At 35.8% G+C, this 18,747-nt stretch overlaps 1 protein-coding gene across 3 annotated transcripts in view; it reads left to right on the forward strand.

Annotated features, from left to right (window-relative positions):
• STK3 (serine/threonine kinase 3) overlaps positions 1-18,747 on the forward strand; it is a 354,002-nt gene that overhangs the window by 163,055 nt on the left and 172,200 nt on the right. The gene's annotated exons all lie outside the window — the stretch shown is intronic.

Raw genomic sequence — 18,747 nt, forward strand, 5'->3', positions numbered from 1 at the left:
TTATTTATGTGAATGTCATATTTGGTCACGAAATGTCTATATAATACAAGGAGCTCAATTTTCTCCGAAACTTTTCTAATCATTTAGAAATATTCAGTACATTCAATATAATGGATATTGATGCTCATTTAATATAAAGGATGCCATAAAGCATCAAAGAAAATCTTAATTTTAGTTCTTAATTTATGAATTTCTCTCTCAAAAGATTGTGTTTAATAATAACAGTTTATGGGAATGAGAGCTAATACAAGTTTCATTTCATTCAGACTTTGACTTTTAAAATCAAAGTCTTTCATTTCTTTTCATGTTAAACTTTTAAAAAGCAGTGGAAAGAAGATTATTGACCAGAGCAAGGATATAATATTTTATATATAACACAGGGAGGTTCAGTATGTACCAACAAAATGTAGAATATAGAACTATACTTTTGAAGGAGCCTTAATTGAATTTTTTCTCAGTGATAAAATCCAACTCAGTTCCTCTTTAGGTTCTAAATAATAAAGTCATTATGCAGTTAGAAATATCTATTGAGTGCCAGGTACTGTTCTGTGGGCAGGAGGGATAGCACTGAATAAAGCAAAAATTCCTGCCTTCATGGTGTTTACATTCCAGTTGTATTGGATGCAGTGGCTAGTCTTAGATGGTGATTAGCTTTGGAAAATGCTAATGGGGAATGTCAAGGTCTGGTTGCATTTTTAAATACTATAGGGGAGACCTTAGGAGGAGGAGACATTTAAGCAAAGGCCTGCATGAAGGAGCAAGCCATGTGGATATCTGGGTTAGAGGGAACAGAGAGTACAAAGTTGAGGACATGGGGACGTACCTGGCTCTTTGAGGCTTAGCTAGGAGGCCAGCATGGCTGACGTGAGCCAGAGAGACAGTAATAGGAGCTGAGGTAATAAAGTTGTTACAAAATCTTAAGGTACAGCTATTTTTAAGTTGTGCTTTTAAAAATAATGTCAGTCAAATCGCTTATGTACTTGCCACTAGAGACTTACAAGAATGCTGTGAAGTAAATTTAAACAACTTTGGATAACATACCTGAGATTTTGTTCTTCCATTCATATGTGTCTGCCTCTATTTGTCAGGTTAGGTAGCTAGCTACCTAATCTTATGTGATCTTTTTCAACAAGGACATTAACTGTTTTTGATTAGTTCACATATGTATCTCTACATAGGATGGTTTAAAATAACCATAGAAGAGAAATTAATATCCTCCCAAATTAGACTCTCTTTGGGAATAAGAGGCTGTGAAATACAGTGTAAAGATCCCTGATATCCTGTTCACACCCAAGATTTTGTTTTCAGACAGATTTGGTTTATATTCTAAGCCCAACTCTATACCATCTTGGGTAAATTGCATAATCTCTCTGACAGTTTTCTTATCTTCAAAGTAGGGAAATAAAAGCACCTACCTTTCAGAGATGTAAGGCTTAAAAATAATATATGTAAAGGGTCTACACAGTTCCTCTCCTGTTAGAGGAACTTAAAAAATGATAGTTAATGTCTTCATATGAATAAGTGAGAAGGATGGTATGAATTACTTGCCACAGTTAGCCTAGGACTACAGTTAACCTAGAAATTTAAAAAAGTTAATTGTTTCAAAAAAAATTACAGACCAATATCCCTGATGAACATAGAGGCAAAAATATTAAACAAAATATTAGCAAACTAAATTCAAAAATACATCAAAAAGATCATCCATCATGATCAAGTGCTATTTATACCAAGGATGCAGGATGGTACAATATTCAAAAATCCATCAACAAAAAGGACAAAAATCACATGAGCATCTCAATAGACAACTGAAAAAGCATTTGACAAAATTCAACATCCATTCATGATAAAAACTCTCAACAAAATGGGCATAGTGGGCAAGTACCTCAACATAATAAAGGCCATATATGACAAACCTACAGCCAACATCATACTTAACAGCAGAAAGCTGAAAGCTTTCCCTCTAAGATCAGGAATAAGACAAGGATGCCCACTTTTACCACTTCTATTCAACATACTACTGGAGGTCCTAGCCACAGCAATCAGACAACACAAAAAAATAAAAGGCATCATATTGCTAAAGAAGAAGTTCAACTGTCACTGTTTGCAGATTACATGATATTATACATAAAAAACCCTAAAGAATCTACCCCAAAACTACTAGAACTTATGACTGAATTCAACAAAGTTGCAGAATACAAAATTAATACACAGAAATCTGTTGCATTCCTATATACTAACGATGAACTAGCAGAAAGAGAAATCAGGAAAACAATTCCATTTACAATTGTATCAGAAAGAATAAAATACCTTGGAATAAACCTAACCAAGGTGGTGAAAGACCTGTACTCTGAAAACTACAAGACACTCATGAAGGAAATTAAAGAAGACACCAATAAATAGAAATACATCCATGCTCATGGATAGGAAGAATTGATATTGTCAAAATGGTCATCCTGCCTAAAGCCATCTATAGATTCAATGTAATCCCTGTCAAAATACTAACAGCATTCCTCAATGAACTAGAACAAGTAGTTCTAAAATTCATTTGGGACCACAAAAAACCCCAAATAGCCAAAGCAATCCTGAGAAGGAACAATAAAGCTGGAGGGGGGATTACGCTCTCCAACTTTAAGCTCTACTACAAAGCCACAGTAATCAAAACAGTTTGGTACTGGCACAAGAACAGACTCATAGATTAATGGAACAGACTAGAGAGCCCTGATATAAACCCAACCATATATGGTCAATTAATATATGATAAAGGAACCATGGATATACAATGGGGAAATTACAGCCTCTTCAACAGCTGGTGTTGGCAAAGCTGGACGGCTACATGTAAGATAATGCAACTGGATTATTGTCTAACTCCATACACAAAAGTAAACTCAAAATGGATCAAAGACCTGAATGTAAGTCATGAAACCATAAAACTTAGAAGAAAACAGAGGCAAATATCTCTTGAATATAAGCATGAGCAACTTTTTCCAGAACACATCTCCTTGAGCAAAGGAAACAAAAGCAAAAATGAACAAATGGGACTACATCCAACTAAAAAGCTTCTGTATAGCAAAGGACTCCATTAGCAGAACAAAAAGGCATCCTACACTATGGGAGAATATATTCATAAATGACATATCTGATAAGGGGTTAACATCCAAAATATATAAAGAGCTCATTATCAGGGAAATGCAAATTAAACACCCTGAGATATCACAGACCTCACACAAGTTAGGATGGCCAACATCCAAAAGACAAGGAACAATGAATGCTGGCAAGGGTGCTGAGAAAGGAAACCCTTGTACACTGCTGGTGGGAATGTAAATTAGTTCAACCATTGTGGAAAGCAATATGGAGGTTCCTCAAAAAACTAAAAATAGAAATACCATTTGACCCAGGAATTCCATTCCTAGGAATTTACCTGAATAAAACAAGATCCCTGATTCAAAAAGACATATGCACCCCTGTGTTTATCACACCACTATTTACAATAGCCAAGATATAGGAGCAACCTAAGTGTCCATCAGTAGATGAATGGATAAAGAAGAAGTGGTTCATATACCCAATGGGATATTATTTAGCCATAAGAATAAGTTTCTACATTTGCTACATTTGCAACAACATGGATGGAGCTAGAGGGTATTATGCTGAGTGAAGTAAACCAGGTGGAGAAAGACAAGTACCAAATTATTTCCCTCATTTGTAGAGTATAACAGCAAAGTAAAACTGAAGGAACAAAACAGCAGCAGACTCACAGACTCCAAGAATGGAATAGCGGTTACCAAAGGGAAGGGGTTGGGAAGGATGAGTAGGGAGGGAGGGAGAAGGGGATTAAGGGACATTATGATTAGCACACATAATGTGGGCAGGAGGAGGTACACAGGGAAGGCAGCATAGCACAGAGAAGACAAGTAGCAACTCTATAGCGTCTTACTACACTGATGGACAGTGACTGCAATGGTGTGTGTGGGGGGACTTGATTATATTGGTGAATGTTGTAACCACAATGTTGCTCATGTGAAACCTATAACATTGTATATCAGTGATACCTTAATAAAAAGAAAGTTAAAAGGTTTCAGTTGTCATCCTGAGAGCCTTTTCTTGGTACTAGCAATCAGCAAAATGGAGATTTAAAAAATTTTCCCACCTTTTGCATTTACTATTGAGCATGCTAATGAAACATAGATCAGGAAGATTAGGGAAGGTAACACCTTAAATAACCTGTGGGTGAGATTACAGAGGGTTTAGATATAAAACTTTGTCATTGTCCTGGGACCGTTGCTCTGGATTTGGTTGATGGAGGCAGAGTGAATCGCAGCCTTCGTGGTGTTGGTGTGCTCAGTGCGTCTGCCCCCGTGGATGCTGTGTATGCTCTTGCTGCCAGTTACAGGGGTGTCTGTTAGCTTTACCTGGTCAGATGCATCGTGGATTTGTTGTTACCATGAGCAGATTAAAGGCTCTTTCAGGGAGCACCATGGTCTCCATCTTTGTATTCTTGGTGTGAAGCATAGGATTGGTTAACTGGCACCACTTGCGCAAGCTCCATGAGGACAATGATTTGAGTTTCTGTCAGTCACTAATGTATATTAAGCGCAAGCACAGTGCTTGTCACATAATAGGTACTAATAAATATTTGTTGAGTGAATGACTATTGTATAATAAGATAGAACCTTTAATATTTAAGAATATTCTTTTGGTATTAGATTGGGTCAGATTTTTTTTGACAAAATGGTCTAGAACTGAAACTGAAATTAGTAGATAAGCTCTGACAGAACTTGCAGACAGCAGATATCACTGCTTTAGGGTAGCGCCTTGTTTGGAGGGCTAGGATTGGCTTAGCCAGTTTGTATCTTCAGTGTCATAAACAGTGAAATGGCCAAAAGTCAATTAAGAGGAAAGGAAAATGGAAATAAAAGACCTAAGTATTTTACAAATTCAGTTACCAGCATATGATTCAGTAATACTTACACATCTGTGTTAATAGTTACTAGTAAGGGAGATATAGTGATGAGAAATTTATGAATTGTGAACTATTAAGTTAAAGTAGTAAGTGAAGCAAATTAGGAAATGTATTTGGAAACCCAGACTAAATTTAATATTGTGATTAAATATTTAAGATTGGTAAATAGTTACGTATTTGTTTCATGATTTTTCAATGAGAGAATAGATTTTATAGCTAAACTTTATATGAGCACATATATTTTCTTTGAGAATAAAAATATTTAAAAGCTTGATAATATTTCATACTATGTTTATATAGGAATTTTTTTTTTTATTTATAGAGAGGGAAACATTAGCGATTGACAAAAGAATCATTAACTGAAGTAAATTATATTGGAATATTCCTTACAAGAAGGTAATTTGGGTTTTTTTTTTATATTTTAATAATAAATTCAGTTTGATAATTATAAGGTTATACATTGGCAACAATGGAAATGTTGAAGATAATGTTTTCATAAGAAAAATGGCATAAAGTAGATTGAGAAAATCTAAATTTGTAGGAGCGAATGTTAGGAACCCTTTATTAGTACATCATTAAATATTACATTTTTTTCCCCAATTTTATTTATTTATTTATTTATTTATTGGTTTTTTTTGAGAGGGCATCTCTCATATTTATTGATCAAATGGTTGTTAACAACAATAAAATTCTGTATAGGGGAGTCAATGCTCAATGCACAATCATTAATCCACCCCAAGCCTAATTCTCATCAGTCTCCAATCATCTGAAGCATAACGAACAAGTTCTTACATGGTGAACAAATTCTTACATAGTGAATAAGTTCTTACATGGTGAACAGTACAAGGGCAGTCATCACAGAAACTTTCGGTTTTGATCACGCATTATGAACTATAAACAATCAGGTCAAATATGAATATTCATTTGATTTTTATACTTGATTTATATGTGGATCCCACATTTCTCCCTTTATTATTATTATTATTATTTTTAATAAAATGCTTTAAATATTACATTTTTTACAACACATTTTTGACAACACATTTTTCTCACTAGATTATAGAACTACAAAGGAATACCTTCCTTGAAACCTTACCACAATTTTGAATGAAAGGAATATGGAGTAACATAAGAAAAACTAAAAAGAGGAAAGATTGTCAAGAATTTTAGACTTTTAGAAAGCCATCAGCTGGGAGCATCCTTTATCCTGTAAAATGAGAAACCAAAATTTGGAAATTGAAGAAAGACGTATTTTTATTTCTTGCTATGTAAAGTTAATAAACCTTGAAATCCACTTAAAAAGGTGAAAACGCACTAAAAAAAGATATCGAAGATGGAGATTCAAGATGGCAGTGTGAGAGGTAATACAGAGAATTCCTTCCAAAACCACAAACAGTATGAAAATGTAATCAATTGATACAACTAACCCTAAACCAGCAACAAGAAAGAAGGCTGAACCAGACTGCATACAGACCACACGAACAGAGCAGACCTCACAAAACAACGTAATGTAGGAAAGCCTTAATCTGGCAGGACCCAAGCCTTTCCCCCACCCCAGTTCTCACACAGGAGGAAGAGAAACGGAGCGGGGGAGAGGGGTGGAAGCCTAGAACTGCTGAACACCCAGCCCTTGAGGGTTGGCTATGTGAGCAGATACCTATATTATGTGGTGCTTTGGAGGTTGGGGAGCTGGGACAGGTGGAGTGCCTGAGAGACTGAGATTCTGGCCATTTGTGGAGGAGGGGATCCACACCTGGCTGCTCTGGGACAAGGGAAAGGCAGGCAGTCTGAGAGGCTCCCTAGCAGTGAGAGGGCTGCTGAAGGGGCAGGGTTTGGGAGAAGGGACAGGGGGACAAGGTTGTCTGGACGAGCACTGCCCAGCTGGTTGGGAACTTTGAGGTGCTTCAGGGGTCCCATGCCCCTGGCTGCCTACTCAGCTCTGAGGCCCCCCACTATGGCACACAGACTGCTACACCTTCCTCCTAACCTGCCAGCACCAGTTGGCAAACCTGCAGTCACTGTGCTGCCATCAGGCCAGCCAGAGGGAGGCCCCACCTATAACAGCTAGAGATGCAAAGCACAGAGGCTTACACCGGTGTGCTCGGCCCACTGGCTCCGACACCAGAGACAGGTACCACAGATGGGAATCAGGAAACAGATCTTTCCTACCCCCAGGCACCAGCCCCACTCCCCTACAACCCCAACCTCACTCTAGGGACTGAACAGCTCCAGAGACTGGAGCTTCTGGGCACTTGTGGGCACCACACAGAAACATGAAACGTCAAAAGAACATGGTTCAGACCAAAATCTCACAAACCCCAGAAAAAGGGTCAAATGAAACTGAACTCGCCAATCTGCCTGAAAGAGTTCAAAATAAAAATCACAAACGTGCTTATGGAGGTATAGAAAAATATTCAAGAACTCAGGAACAAATTTGAGTAGGAGATTCAATCATTAAGAAATTCCATATCTGAAATGAAACATACAATGGAGGGATTTAAAAGCAGATTAGATGTAGTAGAAGAGACAGTAAATGGAATAGGAATTAGAGAAGAGGAATACAAAGAAGCTGAGGCACAGAGAGAAAAAAAGGGTCTCTAAGAATGAAAGAATATTGAGAGAACTGTGTGAAGAATCCAAATGGAACAATATTCATATTACAGGGGTACCAGAAGAAGAAGAAGAGACAAAAAGGGATAGAAAGTGTCATTGAGGAAGTAATTGCTGAAAACTTCCCCAATCTGGGGAAGGAGATAGTCTCTCAAGCCATGGATGGGCACGCATCTCCCAACACAAGGGACCCAAGGAAGACAACATCAAGACATATAATAATTAAAATGGCAAAAATCAAGGATAAAGACAGACTTTTAAAAGCAGCTAGAGAGAGGAAAAAGATCACATACAAAGGAAAACCCATAAAGCTATCATCAGACTTCTCAACAGAAACCTTACAGGCCAGAAGGAAAAGGCAGGCAGTCTGAGAGGCTCCCTAGCAGTGAGAGTTTTCCAAATAATTTAATGCAATGAAGCAGAAGGGCCTTGAACCAAGATTACTTTATCCGGCAAGGTTATCATTTAAATTTGAAGAAGGGATTAAATAATTTTCAGATAAGAAAAAGTTGAGAGAACTGACCTCCCACAAACCACCTCTATAGTGCATTTTGGAGGGACTCCTATAGATGGAAGTATTCCTGAGGCTACATAGATGTCACCCAAGGGATAGACAAAGAGTGCAGAATATGATTCACAACATGCAAAGAATGGAGGAGGAAGAAAAAGGAGAAAAAAAAAAAGAACCTTCAGGTTGTGTTTGTAATAGCACATGAAGTGAATTAAATTGACTGTTAGATAGTAAGGGAATTACCCTTGAACTTTTGGTAAACATGAATCTAAAGCATACAATGGCAATAAGTACATACCTATCGATAATTACCCTAAATGTAAATGGTGTGAATGCACCAATCAAAAGACATAGTCACTGAATGGATTAAAAAACAAGACCTGTCTATATGCTGTCTACAAGACACTCATTTGAAACCCAAAGAATATACAGACTGACAGTAAAGGGATGGGAAAAGATATTTCATGCAACTAACAGGGAGGAAAAAGCAGGAGTGGCAGTACTTGTATCATTCAAAAAGGCCTCAAAACAAAGAAAGTCACAAGAGATAAAGAAGAACATTACATAATGATAAAGGAATCTGTCCAATAAGAGTATATAACTATTATAAATATCTATACACCCAACTCAGGATCACCTACATATGTGAAACAAATACTAACAGAATTAAAGGGGGAAATAAAATGCAATGCATTCATTTTAGGAGACTTCAACACACCACTCACTCCAAACGACAGATCAACCAGACAGAAAATAAGTAAAGAGACAGAGGCACTGAACAACGTAGTAGAACAGATGGACCTAGCAGACATCTACAGAATGCTCTATCCAAAAGCAACAGGATAAACATTCTTCTCAAGTACACATGGAACATTTTCAAGAAAAGATCATATACTATGCCACAAAAAAGAAGCTCAGTAAATTAAAAAAGGTTGAAATTGTACCAACCAGCTTCTCAGATCACAAAGGTATAAGACTAGAAATAAATTACACAAAGAAAATGAAGAAGCCAACAAACACATGGAGACTTAATAACATGCTCGTAAATAATCAATGGATCTGTGACCAACTTCAAACAGAGATCAAGCAATATATGGAGAAAAATGACAACAATAATTCAACAACACAAAAACTGTGGTATGCAGTGAAGGCTGTGCTAAGAGGGAAATATATTGCAATACAGGTCTACCTCAGGAAAGAAGAACAATCCAAAATGAACAGTCTAAACTCACAATTAATGAAACTAGAAAAGGAAGAACAAATGAGGCCCAAAGTCAGTAGAAGGAGAGACATAATAAAGATTAAAGCAGAAACAAATAAAATTGAGAAGAATAAAACAACAGAAAGAATCAATGAAAGCAGGAGCTGGTTTTTGAGAAAATAAACAAAATAGATAAACCCCTAGCCAGACTTAAAAAGAAAAAAAGAGTCTTCACACATAAACAGAATAGAAATGAGAAAGGAAAAAATCACTACAGACACCACAGAAATGCAAAGAATTATGAGAGAATACTATGAAAAATTCTATGATAACGAACTGGAAAACCTAGAAGAAATGGACAACTTTCTAGAAAAATACAACCTTCCAAGGCTGACCCAGGAAGAAACAGAAAATCTCAATAGACCAATTACCTGCAAAGAAATTGAAGCAGTAATAAAAAAAAACTACCTAAGAACAAAATCTCTGGACCAGATGGTTTCACTGCTGAATTTTATCAAACATTTAGTGCAGACCTAGTACCCATCCTGCTTAAAGTTTTCCAAGAAGTAGAAGAGGAGGGAATACTCCCAAATTCATTCTACAAGGCCAACGTCACTCTAATGCCAAAACCAGGCAAAGATACCACAAAAAAAGAAAATTACAGGCCAATATCCTTGATGAACAAAGATGCAAAAATACTCAACAAAATATCAGCAAACTGAATTCACAAATACATCAGAAGGATCATCCATCATGATCAAGTGAGATTCATCCCAGGGATGCAAAGATGGTACAACATTCGAAAATCCATCAGCATCATCCACCACATCAAAAAGAAGGACAAAATCCACATGATCATCTCCATAGTTGCTGAAAAGCATTCGACAAAATTCAACATCCATTCATAATAAAAACTGTCAACAAGATGGATATAGAGGCCAAGTACCTCAACATAATAAAGGCCATATAAGACAAACACACAGCCAACATTATACTTAACAGCAAGAAGGTGAAAGCTTTTCCTTTAAGATCGGGAACTAGACAAGGATGTCCACTCTCCCCACTTTTATTCAACATAGTTCTTAAGGTCCTAGCCATAGCAATCAGAAAACACAAAGAAATAAAAGGCATCCAGATTGGCAAGGAAGAAGTCAGACTGTCCGTGTTTGCAGATGGCATGATATTGTACATAAAAAACCCTAAAGAGTCCACTCCAAAACTACTAGAACTAATATCTGAATTCAGCAAAGTTGCGGGTTACAATATCAATACACAGAAATATGTTGCAGTCCTATACACTAATGATGAACTAGCAGAAATAGAAATCAGGAAAACGATTCCATTCACAATTACATCAAAAAGAATAAAATACCTAGGAATAAACCTAACGAAGGAAGTGAAAGACCTATACCTTAAAAACTACATGACACTCTTAAGAGAAATTAAAGAGGACACTAATAAATGGAAATTCATCTCATGCTTTGGGCTAGTAAGAATTAATATTTTCAAAATGGCCATCCTGCCTAAAGCAATCTACAGATTCAGTGCAATCCCTATCAAAATATCTACAGCATCCTTCAAGGAACTAGAGGAAATAGTTCTAAAATTCATATGAAATGACAAAAGACCCCAAATAGCCAAAGCAATCCTGAGAAAGAAGAATAAAGCAGGGGGAATTATCCCTGACTTCAAGCTCAACTACAAAGCCACAGTAATCAAGACAATTTGGTACAGGCACAAGAACAGACCCATAGACCAGTGGACAGCATAGAGAGTCCAGATATTAACCCAAGCATATATGGTCAATTAATATACGATAAAGGAGCCATGGATATACAATGGGGAAATGACAGCCTCTTCAACAGCTGGTGTTGGCAAAACTGGAGAGCTACATTTAAGAGAATGAAACTGGATTATTGTCTAACCCTGTACACGAAAGTAAAGTCAAAATGGATCAAAGACCTGAATGTAAGTCATGAAGCCATAAAACTCTTAGAAAAAATGTAGACAGTAATCTCTTTTACATAAACACAATCAACTTCTTCATGAACATATCCCCCTGGGCAAGGGAAACAAAAGCAAAATGAACAAGTGGGACTATATCAAACTAAAAAGCTTCTGTACAGCAAAGGACACCATCAGTAGAACAAAAAGGCATCCTACAGTATGGAAGAATATATTCATAAATGACATATCTGATAAGGGGTTGACATCCAAAATATATAAAGAGCTCACACACCTCAACAAACAAAAATCAAATAATCCAATTAAGAAATGGGCAGAGGAGCTGAACAGACACTTCTCCAAAGAAGAAATTCAGATGGCCAACAGGCACATGTAAACATGCTCCATATCACTAATCATCAGAGAAATGCAAATTAAAACCACAATGAGATATCACCTCACACCAGTTAGGATGGCCAACATCCAAAAGATAAACAACAACAAATGTTGGTGAGGATGTGGAGAAAGAGGAACCCTCCTACTCTTCTGGTGGGAATGTAAACTAGTTCAACCATTGTGGAAAGCAGTATGGAGGTTCCTCAAAAATCTCAGAATAGAAATACCATTTGACCCAGGAATTCCACTCCTAGGAATTTCCCCTAAGAATGCAGCAGCCCAGTTTGAAAAAGACAGATGCACCCCTATGTTTATCGCAGCACTATTTACAATAACCAAGAAATGGAATCAACCTAAGTGTCCATCAGTAGATGAATGGATAAAGAAGATGTGGTACATATACACAATGAAATATTATTCAGCCATAAGAAGAAAACAAATCCTACCATTTGCAACAACATGGTGGAGCTAGAGGGTATTATGCTCAGTGAAATAAGCCAGGTGGAGAAAGACAAGTATCAAATGATTTCACTCATCTCTGGAGTATAAGAACAAAGAAAAAAACTGAAGGAACAAAACAGCAGCAGACTCACAGAACCCAAGAATGAACTAACAGTTACCAAAGAGAAAGGGACTGGGGAGGATGGGTGGGAAGAGAGGGATAAGGGGGAAAATGGGTCATTACGATTAGCACACATAATGTAGTGGGGGGAGGGAAATGGGAAAGGCAGTACATACAGAGAAGACAAGTTATGATTCTATAGCATCTTACTATGCTGATGGACAGTAACTGTAATGGGGTATGTGGGAGGAACTTGATAATAGGGGGAGTATAGTAACCATGATCTTCAAGTAATTGTACATTAATGATATCAAAAAAAAAGATTTCAAGTTTAATGAGTGGGCCTCAGATCAAACCTACTTATAGGGGCATAAGGAACCCATATATACCTATGGTTTTGAAAAGCAATCGGAGGAAAAAAAAAAGCAAATTTCCCCTCAAAACATTAGTAGCCTTGCAGTTGGTTGAAAGTGGTGAACGTTATGAAAATTTATTATGTGGAAGTCAAAAATCCTATGTTAAAACATTCATAGTGTTATGTCATCTTTGATGAAGAGCAAATTTTAACTTTGAAATGGAACTAATTATAGTATCCCATTTTTAAAAATCCCATCTTTTTTGAGAGGATTAGTATCTGTTCTGTTAATTTTAGAATATTGTTTCTACAGACTAGCTTATCTGTTGCATTTTTATAGCTATATGTATAGGTGTTAAACCAGTAACCTTTCTCATAATATGTGGTATTTTGTTTTGGACCATAAGCCTATTTTTCCTATTGCTAATTTTTATTTAATATTTAAAACACTTGCTCTTTTCTAAAAATAGAATTGCTGCTTGAAGATGTTTATGTAACCAATATTTCATTGTATATTTTTTCTAAGTTTTTGGGAAAATAGTTCTTATGATTTAATGATGAACAAGAACTCTCCTATATCTGAATGGAAGTGACATTTTTTTTCTACCACTTCTGTGCTCCATGTTCAATTCTTTAGGCTAGTTGGTAAAATTTTAAATGTTTAGTTTGACAGTGTAAGCATGTCTTGCCTAATTTATCCACTCGAGTTTTATATTCAGAAATACTTACTCAGACTGCTGTCTGAGGTCACAGTGCCTCTCTGTCTTTGCTCGTGTTATTCTCCACTCCCTTTCCTCTCTGTTATCTTAGTTCCTTTTTAATGTGAATAGTCATAACAGATGCCTGCTGCTACTACTTTGCTTGAACCACTGCTCTCTTTTCTTGTCATAGTGGTAGGATATAACCGGTTTTCCCAGTTTCTTTCACAGTCTGCTTCTTCATGAAATCCTTCCCTCAGCTGTTGTAAGTAGATACATGAAACAAACTGTTGAATTTCTAATTGCTTCTCTCAGAGGTTGAACATCCTTTATAAATGGCAAGATAAAAAAAGCATCTTTTTCAGATTTGTAGGTGTAAAGAAGAAAGGAGAATAGTAAGATTAAATGACAGACTTATAGAAATATCTTGTAGGATGAAGCAATAGGTTGAATCTAAAATAAAATTAAATATGTAATAGGTTTGAATATTCCTCCACCCTCACTCTCAATGAAGAAATATAGGAAGGGAGGTTGGACATGGGCAGAGACATGATTAACAGCAGAGGAAATAAAGAGCATTTAGTTGACAGTAAATTCCATATTCAGAAAAATGTATGTGATCTAACATTACTCATATTGTTTGTTGTTTTTATGGATAATACATAGACTTGACATAGAGGCACAAAGTGAACGAATAAACATCATAGGCCTATTTTTTGTTAATGTTTGTGCTCCAAGGCACTTAAAATTACATTTCTTGAGAATAGGAAGCACTTATGTTGGGGAAATTACATACTCTATTGTCAAGAGTAGAAAAAAGATAGGAGCTTAGAGATATGTTACATGATATAGATTCCTTGTCATTGTAGTTTAGTTGAGGGTACTTCCTCATGCCTTTTTTAGGTAGGGTAGGATGGCTGCCCGATATTCCTCAGTTGTACTGAGTGGCCACCACTGCATTAATCCACATGTGGGGCCACACATGCCTGCCCTGCCAACTGAATACCCAGTGCTTGGCCCAGTAGCTTCCCTTGGGGTGGGCCACATTTCTTGCCTGCCTTTCATAGTTCTGTGCTAGAGGTGGTGCTGCTGTTTCTTTCTCCTTAGTCACCAGCTAACCTCTGCAGAGGTCAACTTTGTTAAAAGGAATTTTTTTATCAGGATTTGTTATTGCTGAATCATTTCATTTATATTGGCTTTTTTCTGAATTATTCTGTATGTTGAATATAATATAGACCATGTCCAAAGTGAACCACATTACTGAATACCATAGAGAGTAGCAAATAACTCTTTGTAGCTGTTGGCTACTTTTAAATAAGAGATGGTGATAGTCTATTTTTTAATTTTGTCTGAAGAAGTCACCTTTACTCACCAAGTGCCTTCTATCCCCATTCTGTTTCAGTAATGACTTGATTGATTGTGTCACCTGTGCAGTAGTTGAAAATGGATATGAGTACACAATTTCAGGACCTCCCTGCTTCCTTGTAGATTACTTGGCCGTATGTAAGTGATTTAACAGTCATGCAGTCAGGATTTTCAGAGTAAATAATTTCCATCTCTATTACTATATCTTTGTATTCATGAACACTTGCAGGAACATAATATTCTTCAGTTAAGTTATGCAAGCTAAAAAAAATCAGGCTAAAAATAAGTGATGAAATTTTAAAAATCTGTCCAATTTAAACATTTGGAGACTTATAGTTTTGTAATGATGGCTAAGGAGTAGTTTTTAACTTAAAACACGAGCAATTGATAAAGTGTAAATGTAGTGAGAAATCAGTGTAGTTTTCTGTAGGAATGCACTCTGATTTCAAATGATAATTTTATGTAAATTCAAATTTAGTTACGTTATGACTGCTTAAAGCTTTTTATATTTTAAACAAAATACATATTGGTGAGCACAGTTTAAAAACAATAGTAAACCAAATTTCTTTACATAGTAGACTGTAAGAAAATGTTGTGTCAATTCCTGATAAAAAATAAAAAATTATTGCTTCTTTAGCTACAAATATTTCTTAGAAAAATACTCAATTTGTCATGGGCCTAATGACATGCCAGTTTAGGTTGTTTTAAGATTACACATATTGATGTTGAAAGTTCATAGCTTTGGAGCATCGTGTTTGTGTGTGTGTGTGTGTGTGTGTGAGTTAAATCAATAGTTTCATTTACTTATTTCTAACTGGTAAGTAGAAAACAATTGATTTTAAAAGAGTCATACATTTTTAGACAATGTGCAGATTACATATTAGTAGCTCCAAAATACGACATTTGAGTTGAAGGAGGGGAAACCAGTATTGTGCAGGAGTGCTGTCCTCCTTTTTCACCAGAAAATGTATTTAAATTAGAATTTCCAAAATGTGAGAAATCTGAAAGGAATGAAAAATGTTAGTCCTTAATGTTAACGTATGGTTGGTGTTAGCCAAAATGAAGTTCAGGCCGTGATGCTCTGTAGCCACTGTATGACCTACCCAAAGGCAATCAGAACGTACTTCTTTCTTTTTTCTTTTCCTTTCTTTCTCTCTCTCTCTCTCTCTCTCTCTCTCTCTTTTTTTTTAAACTAATTGGCCCATGTTTAGTTTACTGAATGTCATCTGGACTCAGTAAAAAGCAAGTGACCTGCATTGAATTAGTATAATTGTAATACAAACAGAATATCGCATAGTTTTGGTCTTATACAGGAAAGGAGAAAGTTGGAAAGATTTTTCTGTTTGATAAATAGAAACTGAAGATTCGGGGATCCAGACCTGGTTCATACTTGATTTTACCTTTCATGTCTTTTTGTAAGGTCAGTATTTGGACTTTTAGGCACTTTTCTCCTATAAAAAATACTGGTTTTCCCTTTGAAACTTACTATAAAAAGAATTTTTTTCTTTTAAATCTTAAAAATGAAATAATGTATATTAAGTCATAGATCTAATTCCTCTTTAATCTTAAGAAAGTTAGCATTGTCCAAAACAGAAGTACTTTTCTGCACTACTAGGATTTTCAGAAACTTGGTATATTACTTTATCTTAATCATGACTAATATTGCAAGGCCCCTTCAAATTCCATTTTATTAGTTTTTATAGTTTATTACATTCTGTTTTAGAGAGGCAATAGCTACATTTGCCAAGGGAACAAAGAGCTGAAGAATTTAAATGTCGTTTTTAATAATATGTTTAAAATTTTAACTGTGACTTTGATATTATAATTAAATCACTTAATTTGGTTTTTAAAGTGTCATTTTAAAATGGAGTTGTTTGGCATTCTTAAAGTCATATTCTGTGTATGACTTGTATTAGGATACTGAAGAAAAAGGACAATAGCTACTGACAGGTTAGCTCTTCCTATTACAATCCCAGAGAACCTTGTGCTTTGTGCCAAATGTTTATTTATGGAAATATTTCTGTGATTTTTTTTGTCTAATATCTGTCTTCCCCTCCAGATTGCATGTGTCAGGGGAGCAGACACTGGGTCTTCCCTTCCTTACCTGGTATTCCTGAGTGCCTTATACAATGCCTGGCATATAATAGGCAGGAAATGTCAGTTAAATAATGTAAAAGTTGAATAAAGAAATTATTTAGATCCATATTCACAAAAATTTACCTAAACAACCCTCAAATACTAAACAGTCTGGTAATTGTCAGTATAGTGTAATTGCAATGGTAGAATTCTGATTCCTCTACTTGCTGGTTTTATCACTGAAGGCAAATTTGGTTTCTCCATAACTCATTTTTTCCCATATGTAAAATGAGAATAATTATAGTCTTTACCCTGAGTTTTTACAAGGATTCAATGAAACATTTCATGTAAAATCCTTGGGAAATGTCCCACAAATGTGGATTGATGTTGCTATCATTGTTCTCTTTCTTATTAGAGGAATTTTGAAACCATGGAAGGAATGTATGGCTTTATTAGAGAGTTGTATTAAGGAACCCTTCAAAGAATAGGAAATGTTCTAAAAACATATTGAAAGATGAGTAATTACACAATGGTTCATGGGCAAAGGGATCCATCTGTAAGCATGCCAAGAAGTTTGTCCTTTATTATGTAAGTGATGGGGAAAGATTGCTTTGAAGTAGAGGCTGATATGCAGATTTACATTTTAGAAAGACTGTCTTGCAAGCAGTATAGAGGAAAGACACCAAAGTCTGAGCTGGCAGTCAGATTATTGTGATCATTAAGTAATATATCAATTTTGTATTGCCTTCGAGTAAAAATTGCTATAAAAACCTAAGTAAGTATGTAGATAATGTTAAAGGTCATCATTATATTTATTATTGTTAATAATAATTGCTTATACTACTTATTGCTTACCATGTGCCATGTGTCTTTATATTCAGCCCACTTAATCCTTACAGTTACTCTAAGTTAGTAGTTCTCAAAATGTGGTCCAGCAGCATCAGCATCTTTTGAGTACTTGTTAGAAATGCTTACTCTTGTGCCCCATCCCAGGCCTGTTGAATCTGAAACTCTGTGGATGGGCTTTAGCAATCTGTATTTTAATAAGCCCTCCAAGGAATTCTGATGCATGGTAAAATTTAAGAACCATTGCTGTATGTATGTATTTATACAGTGAGAAATGAGAAATACAATGAGAGTACAAATGAGAAAACTGTGTTTAGTAATGTTAAGAACTAAGGGGTAAGATGTTTTTAATAATATACTGTTAATTCTCTGGGTTTTTTAATTTAATATATTAAATGTAGCAGTTTCTGATTAGTAAACTCCAGTGTTCTCCTACTTCTATTCTATAATTAGAAATATTTCCTGACAGAAGATATGTTGTCTTCAGGTTAATTTACTGAACCAAAAGTATTCTGTGTATTTCTAGAGAGGCAATGTAGCATGACGATTAAGAACATTGGCTTTGGAGCTACACTATCTGGATTCAGTGTCCAACTTTGTTCTTTATTTGCTGAGTATTTGAGGGCAAGTTACTTAACCTCCCTATGCCTCAGTTTTCTGATATATAAAATAGTATAATAATCTTTCATTGGGTTTTTGTAAGGATTAAAATAAATAATTTTTAAAGGTACTTAGTACATTGCTATCTATATGTATTGTCTATAGAGTAAACTACAGCAAGAATTACTACATATAATTTGTAACTGTATCAAAAGTTACATAAAAAATATTTTTAAAATAGTGCTAAGATGGCCTAAGCACAGGATATTTATCATTAAAAAATATATTGGTTAAATGGCTGTTATGTGACTGAACTTGAAGTACTCATTTCCTTCCTTTCTGGTTTTAGTAGAAAGGCATGCTCCCTACCTCCTTGTCTTCCATCCTCTGTGCATCACTTACCTTCTCACTGTTATGGAACTTTACAGGCTCAGATTCTTCTCATTTTAAAAATAAACAAACTTCCTTTGGGATCCTGCTTTTCTTCATTTGCTGCTGTGCCTCACACCTTACTCCTAGAGTCATGTTTGAAAAGACTAATGGATACTTGCTGCCTCAGTTTCCTCACTTGCCTCCCATTTGCCCCAAACAGACTTCGGCTGTTTCTTCCCCATCATGGTCCTGAA

Source organism: Manis pentadactyla, chromosome 3 (genome assembly GCF_030020395.1).
Source record: "Manis pentadactyla isolate mManPen7 chromosome 3, mManPen7.hap1, whole genome shotgun sequence".
Classification (NCBI taxonomy): Eukaryota; Metazoa; Chordata; class Mammalia; order Pholidota; family Manidae; genus Manis; species Manis pentadactyla.